This window comes from Pseudophryne corroboree, chromosome 1, assembly GCF_028390025.1.
Source record: "Pseudophryne corroboree isolate aPseCor3 chromosome 1, aPseCor3.hap2, whole genome shotgun sequence".
Lineage (NCBI taxonomy): Eukaryota > Metazoa > Chordata > Amphibia > Anura > Myobatrachidae > Pseudophryne > Pseudophryne corroboree.
The window spans coordinates 188,279,921-188,291,976 of NC_086444.1; the positions used below are offsets into that span (position 1 = coordinate 188,279,921).

At 43.8% G+C, this 12,056-nt stretch overlaps 1 long non-coding RNA gene across 3 annotated transcripts in view; it reads right to left on the minus strand.

Annotated features, from left to right (window-relative positions):
- Positions 1–408: 408 nt before the first annotated feature.
- LOC135060152 (uncharacterized) overlaps positions 409–12,056 on the minus strand; it is a 52,724-nt gene continuing 41,076 nt past the window's right edge. For all 3 annotated transcript variants that reach the window (XR_010246560.1, XR_010246554.1, XR_010246548.1), the window contains 2 exons: positions 1,736–2,644; positions 409–590 (listed from right to left, as the gene is read on the minus strand). This is a non-coding gene — a long non-coding RNA (uncharacterized LOC135060152). The remainder of the gene's footprint in view (positions 591–1,735; positions 2,645–12,056) is intronic.

Genomic DNA, 12,056 nt, shown 5'->3' on the forward strand with positions numbered 1-12,056 from the left:
GGTTTTTATTCTTTAAAGTTGAATTACACCTTTCAGTTTAAACTCCACAAACCTTCCTCAATTACGAATCCAATTAGTGTAATGAATGATAATGGTCATGACCAATTAAGTCTTCAAAGAATACCTTAATAACACTATGTAGGCATAATTGGACCTCAACATTTAAAAGAAGTAAATAAAAATATAGATGTGGTAAATGTGCCTGTTTTTTTTTTTTTTGTTGTAGAGGTGTAGAGTGTGAAGTTTGTGAACATGTTTTTGTAAACAATAAGCTCCTAATTATTATTATGTTTTTTTTTATAATTTTAATTCAATATTCAGAAATAAGATATGTGACGTGTTTTAGCTCACCAATTTATGCATGCAAATCTGTTTTGCCAAAATAGCATTAATAAACACAACACCCGCTTAACTTCAAAATCAATTTTATTTTATTTTGTTATTTTTTAAGCTAATGTAAATTTTAAAAAATGTAAAAAAAAATTAAAAAAATGAATCCAAAAGTTCTAAGTCCGCTATGACGGCCCTCAGATTTCCTTTAAGGCGGGAAACAATCTCCGGCAAACTGCTGGGATCTCCAACTGCCACATCTGAAATGAAGATGCAAAGAAAACATTACTAACTTACTCACATTACATATTATACAATTAATGCACAAAGCACACTTTAATGCAGCCATGTCCAAACTGTGGGCCTCCAGCTGTTGTGAAACTACATATACCAGCATGCCTTGACACAGTTTTGGGATCAGATAATGCAAAAGCTGTGTCAGGGCATGCTGGGATGTGTAGTTTCTCAACAGCTGGAGGGCCGCAGTTTGGACAGGCCTGCTTTAATGGCAAAGTGACTACATCATGGCTGTTTTAAGGATAAATCAGTAGCAGAACAACACACAAGGCTGCTCAGCAATGTTTTTTGTAAATTACTATATTTTAATAAAATGTACCACACCATGGGGTGCATTTACTAATATGGGAGTTCTATTTAAGATGGGACGTTGACCATAGCAACCATTCAAATTCAACATATTATCTTGTAGAAGGGGGTCTAAAAAATTACAAGTATAATCTTATTGGTTGCTATGGGCAACATCCCATCTTAAAGAGAACTACCATCTTAGTAAATGTAACACCATGTTGGCATTCATTCACATCTGGAGTGAAGCCAACTTATCTTTTTTGGGGTTGGCCCTGCATCATCACACTGCATATCAACATCTTCAGAAGGACCACATATCGTAGCATGCCCACACTCCATGAAAGCCTGCCTTACAACATAAGGTCAAACAGCTTTATAAATGTATAAATCTTAAATAGTAGGAGTGTAACTTTCACAACACAAATCACTGTGTCCTTAGCCTGCCTAACAAAGTGACTCCTGCGACTTTAATTTGAAAATCTTGCAATACCCAGGCACAATTGTAAACGTAAAACCACACAAAAAGTACCACTCAAGTCTAAATGTTTTGCATATAATGTATCACATACAAACCCTGTTGTGCAGCCAAACCTGTTGACATAGTGATTGGCGACCCAGAGTGGCCATCCTCAACATTGCAGATGTAGACACTGTACATATAATGTTCCTTACACAAATGTAAATGCATCATCCATACCATGATGAAGAAGACAAGCATTTAACCTTGACAAAAGATTGGCCACAGTACAACACTGCATTTATTTGAATGTGTCGTTTTTTATCAAAAATAAAAATTAAGGAATGTGTGTGAACTTACTTTCCTCTGCCACTTGCCCACCTCCCTCAAGTGGCTCCGGGCCTCTGCTGCCCATTCACATGGTGGCGAAGGTGGCTGGCTGGGGGATGGAGGCTGGATGGGTGAGGTTGGCTAGATGGGGGATGGGTGCTGGATGGAGGAAGGAGGCAGGATGGGGGAAGGAGGGTCTAATTGTGTAAGAGTATGGAAGGGGGAGGACCTTACAGAGGGGGTTTGGGAATGATAGGGTGAGGGTGGTTTTTTGGGACACAGAGGGGGAGGGGGGCAGAGAGGGGAATTGGGAAAGAGAGTGGGATTGGGCCGGAGAGGGTAATTGGTTGGGAGAGGGGGATTGGTCGGGAGAGGGGGATTGGTTGGGAGAGTGGGATTGAGCTGGAGAGTGGGATTGGGCTGGAGAGGGGGATTGGGAAAGAGTGGGATTGGGCTGGAGAGGGGGATTGGGAAAGAGAGTGGGATTGGGCTGGAGAGGGGGATTGGGCTGGAGAGGGGGATTGGGAAAGAGAGGGGGATTGGGAAAGAGAGGGGGATTGGGCTGGAGAGGGGGTGTGGGGCGGAGAGGGGGTGTGGGGCGGAGATGGGGTGTGGGCCAGAGAGGGTGAGGTGGCCGGAGAGGGGGTGTGGGCAGGAGAGGGGGATTGGGCTGGAGAGGGGGATTGGGCTGGAGAGGGGGATTGGGTCGGAGAGGGTGAGGTGGGCGGAGAGGGGAGGTGGGCGGAGGGGTGAGGTGGGCGGAGAGGGGAGGTGGGCGGAGAGGGGGTGTGGGCCGGAGAGGGTGAGGTGGCTGGAGAGGGGGTGAGGTGGCTGGAGAGGGGGTGTGGGCTGGAGAGGGGGAGACAGAAGGGGAGGGGGCCTGAGAAGGGGCCTGGTGTTGCCTCCCAGCAGCAGCAGCAGCTTGCCGTTGTGCTCGCCCTAGAATGACATATGTAATATTTAGGTTTTAGCATATACATTTATAACATCAGCTTACTGCGCCTACGTAGGTTACGGATTTGTTGGCGGAGCTCCGCCAACCGGTCCGGCGTACGCCTGCGGAGGTCGCTCCACCGCCTCTCCAACTGTATGATGGTCCGCCTGCTGCGGTAAGCGTCAGACCTCCGCGTAGGCCTCACACTTAACCCTATTTGGGACAAAGGGCCCTGTGCGGCCTACGCGGCGGTCCATCACTGCCACCAGGACGCGCAGCTCGCGGCGTGTGACTGCTGCTGCGTGCATCATGGCAATGGCGTTTTCCATATATGGGCTTATATTTATAGTTTGTGGTTGCATGCGATTGGTTGGAAATGTATGGTGTCATCTGTAATAAACTTTATTGATGTGTACATTGATGTGCAGGACAGTTTGTACAGTTCTCATGGGCGGAGATTCGCACCCGCGGACACACACACACATCATTCAGATATGGCTTCAAATCATAAACATATCAGTCTTCATATATATATATATATAAAAAAAAACATTTTTAAAAATTAAAAACCATTGGTTTTAGGTTTTAACAAACATGAAAAGGAGAATATTACATAAAAAAACTGTACTGAAACAATAAAAATAATCTCTAAACTCATTCAGAAATGTGCTCTCAGAAATGTCCACTTTGCTTCAGTAATTTTCAGCATACACGCACACAGGCTGCATGCAGGGCGCTTATATAGCCAGTGCAACAATTAGTGGACCAATTTGCATAATATACACCTGCGCGGAATTCCTCACCGGAAACCACACGCAGCTATAAATAGCTTAACACTCGTGCATACACACATGCCACCAGCAACATGGCTACTCGTGAGCAGACGGCAGCAGAGATGGACGAGGTGCAGAAGCAGATGGCAGCTTTAGCACATAGAAGCTTAGCACTGCGGAGGCAGATGCTTGAGTTTGCCAATGCTGACTCTGAAATAGCAGGACCCAGTACTATACAAACTCCTTCTTCTGCTACCCAGGAGTTAGGAGTGAATCCCCTGCCAGACATAGCTAGTGGGGAAACTGAGGGTGATTCTGGACTGGCAGCTCAAACACAAACTACACAAGCAGCTAGTGAAGAGGAAGATGGAGAGTAAGGTCAGGACGATAGCTCACAGGCTACTTCCAAAAAAAAGAAAAGACAGCCCGCCTTCACTAAGAGGGAGTTACGGATTTTGGTCACACAGGCCATGCAAAAAATACATCGAGTACCCAAAAACATGGGTGCTGCAACCAAAGACAGAATTTGGAGGGACATCACTAATTCTATTAATGAAGTCGGCTCAATAGTCCACACCTCGCAGGAAGTTCGAAGACGGTAAGTGTATATTGCCAGTCCATTTTCTGTGCCAAGTATTATTAAAGTTACTTAGATGTGATGTTGCCTATAGCAACCAAACGCATAACATGTGTACTATATATTAAAGCAGGTTTTCATAATTTAACACTACCTTGCCCCTATTTTTCCCCGCATGTAGTTGGGCCGACTTCAAATCCCGCCTGAAGGGCAAGAGGTCTGCGGAGTGGAATGCCTCGAGTGCAACATGGGGAGGACCAGCTGCCACTGTGGAATACACAGATCTGGAGGAGATAGCGATGGACTGTGTGAGCTACGAGGAGGGGGTTGGGGTGTCTTATATGGACACGGACCTGCCTGAAATACTCCATGCACATGACTTGCCAGGTAAGTTTACACACATATTTTTATTTTATTTTTTGGATACAAAAGTCTCATATTGTTTTTATCTACTCTTTTTCCACTCATTCTTCTATTTGCTTTGCACATAACACAGCACAGGGGGGTGAGCAGGTAGAGTCACAGAAGGGTTATGTGGCTGAGGCTGAGGTGGAGGGACCTAGTGTGTCTGGCAGTGTGGGACCACAAATCCCACCCATCCAGATTCCAACTGGCCCCCTCACCCAACCCTCTGCTATCCTGGAAATCCTGACTGAAATAGCCAGGTATGGTGAGAGCCTGAATGATTTTCATGACAGGATGCTCCGGGAGGTAAGCCAGATACCTGTCCGGCTCACTGAGCACAGAACCAGTGTGGAGCAAGGTGTACCTCAACTCTGCCAAGGTCTGGCAGAGATCAGGCAGGGCCAAGATCAACTCGCCTCCTCCTTCCATGAACTTGCCAATTCGATTCGGCAAGGGCTCCAGGACATCGCTGTCTCCCTTGCCCACAGTGGCAGAGAGCCAGCCACATCGGCTCCCTCCCCTCACCCTGCCCAGGAAGAACATCCCACTGGGCAGGGCACTCGAAGGTCGCTCCGCAGACCAAGCCAAGAAGAACATCATCAGGCGGGGAAAAAAAAAGAGAAAGTGATGTCTCTCCAGATGGGCAGCACCCATGTTTTACATGTTGCTTCGATGTATTTTTTTATTTTGGCTTGTGTGGCCAGAATGTAGAACTCCCTCAAAGTGAAAGGTTTTCTTTAAATTGTAGCCTGTGAGTTATTTGTGCCTACACCTGAGCCATCTTCCTCTTCCTAGCGTGCTGTGTATGTTTGTGTTTGTTCCGGAATCTGCCTCAGTTCCCCTAAAAGTTTAGTCTGGCTGGGGGTTCACTTACTTAATTGAAAACATCATATTTTGTCAGAAGAAGGGATTACCATAGTACTGGGTTCTGCTATGTGCATTTGCCCAATGCCATCTGCTTGCTGCTATGTCCATCTCTGTATGTGATGCTCATTTGTAGCCATGTTGTGTTGTTGATTTTGAACTTTTTTTGAAGTAAAAAAAAATTACTTTACAATTGTTTGTGTTTTATTAAAGGTTATGCACTCATGAAAATTGTGCCCTGTAAACTTGAACATGGCATATTGACATTTGTGGAACAAGGGAACAATCAGAATATTAAGACAAACATTGCATAGTGTAATTTTAAATCTGTATGCCTTGCACAACACTTAATTTACCATATAAAAAACACACAACAAAAAAACTTGGGTTACTAGGGGCAACATGCCATAGTATTAGATATGGACACATATTCCCCCCCCAAAAAAAAACACAAACATATTAAGTCACATTAAATGTAGGCTGCCTTATGGTGCTCATGTTATTTAGTATGTACAAAGGAATATGTCTATGTCGAGAAGATTTAGCTGATGTAGTTTATAAGTTTGTTTAGTCACATTTGAGATTATTAAACAAAAAATTAAAACATGCATTTAACATCAGTTAATTTTTATTTGTACAAAAAAAACAGTGCATTATTTGTGAGTGTGTCAGATTTGTTTGTGCTAACAATACAAATATTAAGTGGCCATATAATTGCTGTTTGTATTATTTTGTAAGAGCAGTGTTTTGTGAGTAAATGCTCAACAGGTGAATTCAGTTGCTAATTAATTGCTAATTTGAACATTTGTTATGTACTTTTAACATAGGATACGCATTTTTGCCAAAAACACGCCTACTACAGGATGCATACTCCCACACTAGCCGCCCACTTTCACGCCTATTTCGCAGGATTGCGAAGCCGTGCCTCTGCCACGCCTCCGTCACTCCCCGTTTTCGTTTGTGTATTACGAGCAGTTTTTCTTATAGTAATTCTGCACAAGTGTCGTATCGCTATCTTTGCGCATGCGTATTTCTGCTTTTGCGCTTGCGGTTTGAGGTTTTCCTGCCGTTTGCGATGCGATGATCTGCTGCGAACAACTCGGAATGAGGGCCTATATTGTTTTCCTTTCTGTCTTAGTTAAATTTTGGTCCTTCTGTGTCAATTCAACCTCTTCCAAATCTGCAGTTACAGCCTTTTTAAAACTAGCAATAAAACATCTGTGGTTAAAAGTGGGATTTAAGGTGGATTTTGGTCTAAAAGGATCTCTTGCTAATGTGGTTTCATTTTTTTGTGAGAGGAAATATTTCTTTAAAGATACCTTCCTCACAAACTTTTGTACATCCAAGTAAGCCTCAAACTTATTTAACTTATTGTCAGGGGCAAATTTCAGACCTTTTTCCAAAATCCCCTTCTCTTCATTTGTAAGTTCATGATTACTTAAATTAAAAATGGTTATTTTCTCACTGACCCTATTTTCTACTTTTGCCTCTTTTCTTTTTATCTCAAAGACTAAAATCTTTCGGACCTCCTTCTGATCCCTATTAAAAAATCTTCATTATTGAAGGCTTTGTACCTGGTCTTAAGGGTTGGATTTGTCTATCCTCTTGACTTCCCCTCCATTCGTCCTTCACATAAAAAGTATTTCTATTGGGGGGATCTCTCCTATACTGTCTTTCTGATCTATATTGGAATCTCTCTCGATTTTCCCTTCTGCAGTATTTTTCTCTCTGTAATGGAAGGTTCCTCCTCCTATTATATCCCTGCTGAAAGTTCCTCCTGTTATATCTCTGTGGGGTATATCTATCCGGAGTGGGACCTGACTCACAATCACCATGGGTTTCTTCTTTATATTCCCTTATAACCTCTACTGAATCCTGATGTCTTCTATTCATATCACTTTTCATTGGTTCTGAGATATACATGCTGCCTGGCCCTGCGGGATCCCAGTATATTTATATACAGGTTGCGTATCCCATATCCAAATATCCGAAATACGGAATATTCCGAAATACGGACTTTTTTGAGTGAGAGTGAGATAGTGAAACTTTTGTTTTTTGATGGCTCAATGTACACAAACCTTGTTTAATACACAAAGTTATTAAAAATATTGTATTAAATGACCTTCAGGCTGTGTGTATAAGGTGTATAAAAAACATAAATGAATTGTGTGAATGTACACACACTTTGTTTAATGCACAAAGTTATAAAAAATATTGGCTAAAGTGACATTCAGGCTGTGTGTATAAGGTGTATATGAAACATAAATACATTCTGTGGTTAGACTTGGGTCCCGTCACCATGATATCTCATTATGGTATGCAATTATTCCAAAATACGGTAAAATCCCATATCCAAAATACCTCTGGTCCCAAGCATTTTGGATAAGGGATACTCAACCTGTATTTAAGTCCTATACATTTAATTTTGATTTATCTATATAGCTGTGATTGACATCACGGCGTGTGAACCTTCTAGGGAAGCTTTGGCACAGCTTCGTAATTTAATGAGATCTATGATAATTGTACATTATGCCTGCATTGTGTGTCGGTTTACATTTGGACTCTTTTTAGACTTTTTAATGTCACAAATACATCAGTTGTTCACTGGCTAATAGCCATTTAGTGTGTCTGGGTTGCTATGCATGTGGAACTCAAGTACTATTCATTTGGAATGCTAGTGCTATTCATTTGGAATGCAAGCGCAGGAAATTATGTAACTGAATGAGTAACCGTGGGATCCGGGGATGCCTGCTGCTAGGTGCAGGCATAGTTTTGAGTACAGTGAAGCGTGTTGAGTCCCGCAACATGTGGTAGGTGCAGTCCTACATGGCTTCAGTGGTGCAAAGGTGCAATCCTGGTTGTAGCACCAATGGTCACTCTGTATGTAACTGGGTGGAGCATGTGTAAAACGTTGGAACGCATGCTGGGAGTGACAGAATTCTCAGCTGCGGTGAGTTTGATTGATGTTTGTAGTACATCAGGGGATTCCGTGGGATGTCTCATGACTATAAGGGTGCATTAACCAGTTGCTCAGGTCTTGAACGGTCTATCCAAAGACCAAGGTCGACAAACGGGTATCATGAAACTTTGAAGTAGACTGTAATTTTTTGAATATTGACATGAACATGTCAGGTGCCTGTTGCTGTTTTTATTATGGTGATTGAAGATTTAAGCATAAGTCACTTTAGATTGTGTATGGAAAGTGCCTTAGTGGGTGGTGATGATGGTACTAAATTTACTGTGTTTAACCACTAAGATGGAGTGCCCTTAACTTACATATTTTTAGATTTCCAAGACCACAGAAGACAGACTATAAGGAGCACCATTTAAACATTGACACAATGGGGCGTGGCTTGGCGGCCATTCGGAGTAACTGTCTCTCTGCAGAGCTCCTGCAATTATTGCCGTTTTATTGCCACTGCAAAAGCTTTTGCCGGGCTGAAACTCTCACTCCAGACCACCCCCTGGCCTTGCCCATTTATCACTCCCCTGAAGTTACATTTTGCGGAGCCGAGAGAAGCATTAGGCCTCTTTGCGGGTTGCGGCATACCTCCCTCATCTAAGCCGGGACCTAGATTTTCGTCTCCTCGCCTGGATCTGTGATCGCAGACACAAGCTGGTTCTCCCCGGCGGAGCTACTCCCCGCTGTCTCTACACTCACCCTGCAGCGGTCACCGCTTGGAGGCGATTCACTGCTGCCGCACTGTGTGGTCCCGCCGGAGATTTAGACTGCCTGCCTTCCGGTGCGATTGTTGTGCATGTCGCGCTGGCTGCCGGAGGCTCGGTCTGCCCCTGTTGGCGGGGTGTATGCACGGGATCCCGGCCTCAAGCCGCAGCTTCCTCCGGCTCTTAGTGGCTGCTGGACCCAGGACCCCACACCTCGCTCCACAGAGCCCCAGGCGGGGAGGTGTACAGACCGGAAGTCCTCCTGCCTGCTCAACACTACACTACAGGTCTGTCCAGCCACTGCAGACAGGGAGCTGCAGTCATTACATATACCTACTCTGCATTTATTAAACCCCAAGTGTCCAGCTGATTGTGCAGTTTTATAACACTGCTCATTACTCATAATTAACCCACACATTTTGTATTTTGCTGCCCTCTGCTCCTATGTATGGTAATCACTCCACATTTAGATTTTATCTTTGGCCTGTATGCCTTATATTAATAGGGCCTCCACCCTATACCTATTGCCGTTATTGGGGCCTCCCCTTGTTTTACAGCATTGTTGACTTCCTGTAAAATCGCCCTTGAGCCCTTTCTACAGCCATGAACGAGCCCTTTCTACAGTCATGACTGTGGCTCCGGCACGTTTATTCAGGCTTTATTGCTCTGGTATACCCACTACTTCCCTAACTGTAGGGAGTTATCCCATGATATGGGCATCAGCCCTCTGTTTTCAAATGAGGCTCTCCTGATCGCCATGACTTGCCACTGACAGGGGGCTATTATCCTCGACCCTCATACGAGTTTTGACGTTGAATTACAGGATGAATCTACTTTCTCCGCTCTTCTAATGGGCAGGGGCAGAAGGAGTTCGCAAGGAAAGGGTTCGCGAGCTAAACGTATTGCTCCCTTCAGATCCAACATCCGCTCATTTCTTTCTATCACACAACACCCGGATTCCCTTCCCCCCACCCTAGAGACTGAAGCACCTAACTCGCCCACAATGGCTCAGACTCCTCCTCCTGGCGACTTCCAAACTCAAATGTCTCAACTACGTAGTGAAATCTGAGAAATTTTAATGCATGTCCGCTCCCTACCCACCAAGCAAGATATGCAGGCGCTTGAGTCTCGCTTGCAGGACTCTCTTCAGACCCAGATCGCCTCAGTATAATCAGATATCAAACACCTGGGGTCGAGAGTGGTGATACTGGAAGAGGAGAAGGAATCTGTAGATGACCAAATTGCTCATCTCCACGAAGCCATCTCCCAGCAGGCATCAGATATGATGGCTATCCAAAACAAACTGGAAGATTTAGACAACAGTGGACGTCGTAACAATATCTGTGGCCTTCCTGAATCGGTTCCTCCGACTGGGATCATTGATGCTCTTAACAAAATATTTGGAGAACTTTTGAGTCTTGACACTAATGAGTCCATCACATTTGATCGACCTCACAGATCACTCCGACCAAAAGGATCTGCCTCTGATCAACCGAGAGATGTCATCTGCAGCCTCCACTTTTTCTCGCAAAGGGAGGCGATCCTCCGCAAGGTTAGGGAGCTGGAGGGAATTGAGTTCAATGGAGTCAGAATACAGATATTCCAAGATCTTTCGTGGAGAACACTTCAACAGAGGAGGCTGGTGAAACCTTTAACGGAAGCATTACGTAAAGCAAATCTGAAATATAGATGGGTCTTTCTGTTCTCCATCCAAGTCATTCACGCTGGTAAATTTCATTCTCTTCAGTCCCCGGCTGATCTCCCTATCTTCTGCTCTTCGTTGGGTCTGGAAACCATCACCCATCCTGATTGGCAAGCATTCAACTAACCCGATCCGGCCCCTCCTGCCTCTGCTAAAAGATCGAGATGGCAACAAGTTCCATTCAGCAAAGAGATGCCCACCACTGATGTAGCCTCTCGGGCACGTGACCCCACTTGATGGAATGCTGCTTCACTGTTTTTTGTCCTCTGTTGATCTCACATGTGGGCTTGACCCCCCCCCCAGGACTTCACTAGATGCCATCTACAACTTTCCCCCTCATTAATGTTTTAACTTACAGATTTTTAGACGATGCCTCTTGATTACGTGCCTGTTTATGTTATTCATTACATTGTTTATATATTTTTTTTCTTGCAAGTTGTTTTTATAATTAATGTGAAGTTTATGCGGGTTCGTCACTCGGTGGCGACATGTTTTTGAGGCTTCCTGTGCGATTGCACTTCTGGCCTTTAGGATATTTTTATACTAAGTGAGAATGTTGAGGTTCCTCCTGCCCTAGATCGTTTGACTACGTTCAAAAAATTTTTCTTATTTTTCTATGTCCAGGTTTGTTGAGGGCTGCAACTGTTTGTTATTGTTTAATTCTGTTGTTTAAAAATTGTTTTTTAATATTTTTCCTGTTTAGCCACCAGCCCCCCTACCGCCAAATTTATTTTGTTTTATTATTTTTTTATTATCTTTTTCTTTATCTCCGAGTTTCTCTCTTTGCCTTACTTCCAAGGCTTTACTGTTTCTTTTTTGGTTCTGTCCTTTTCCGTTTTCTTCCCTTTTCTAGATGCTTGCTCTTTATCTTCTCTTCCTCTTGGTCTCTTACTTATTTTCTTTTTTCTGTCCCCCTGATACGTTCTACTTTGATGTTGTAATATGTTAACACTATGCCCTTATGGCGTCTACACTACAATTAATCTCAATTAATGCAAGGGGTCTCAATGTTCCCGAAAAAAGATCCCAGGTCCTCTGCTCCTTCCGAGCTGATAAAGAAGATATAGTACTTTTCCAAGAGACACACTTCCGTCACTTGCCTCAACTCAAGAATAGATTTTTTTCCTTCCGATTACTACAGTAACTACTCTCTCTCAAAGTCTAAGGGGGTAGCAACTTTGTTCACTGTTTGCTGCTCACTTGCCCGTTTCCGTGAGCGCAGTCTACCGTTTAGAAAATGGGAGGTGCCTTTTATTAATTTGTACTATATTCAACACTACCTTCACTATTGTGAATATATATGCCCCCAATCTAGGACAATTGATGTTTCTGGAAAATACTTTTGATAAAATTGATTCACTCAAGCAGGGTGTAATAATTGTAGGGGGGATTTTAACTGGACACTTGACCCCCAAGCTCGACGTCTCCTC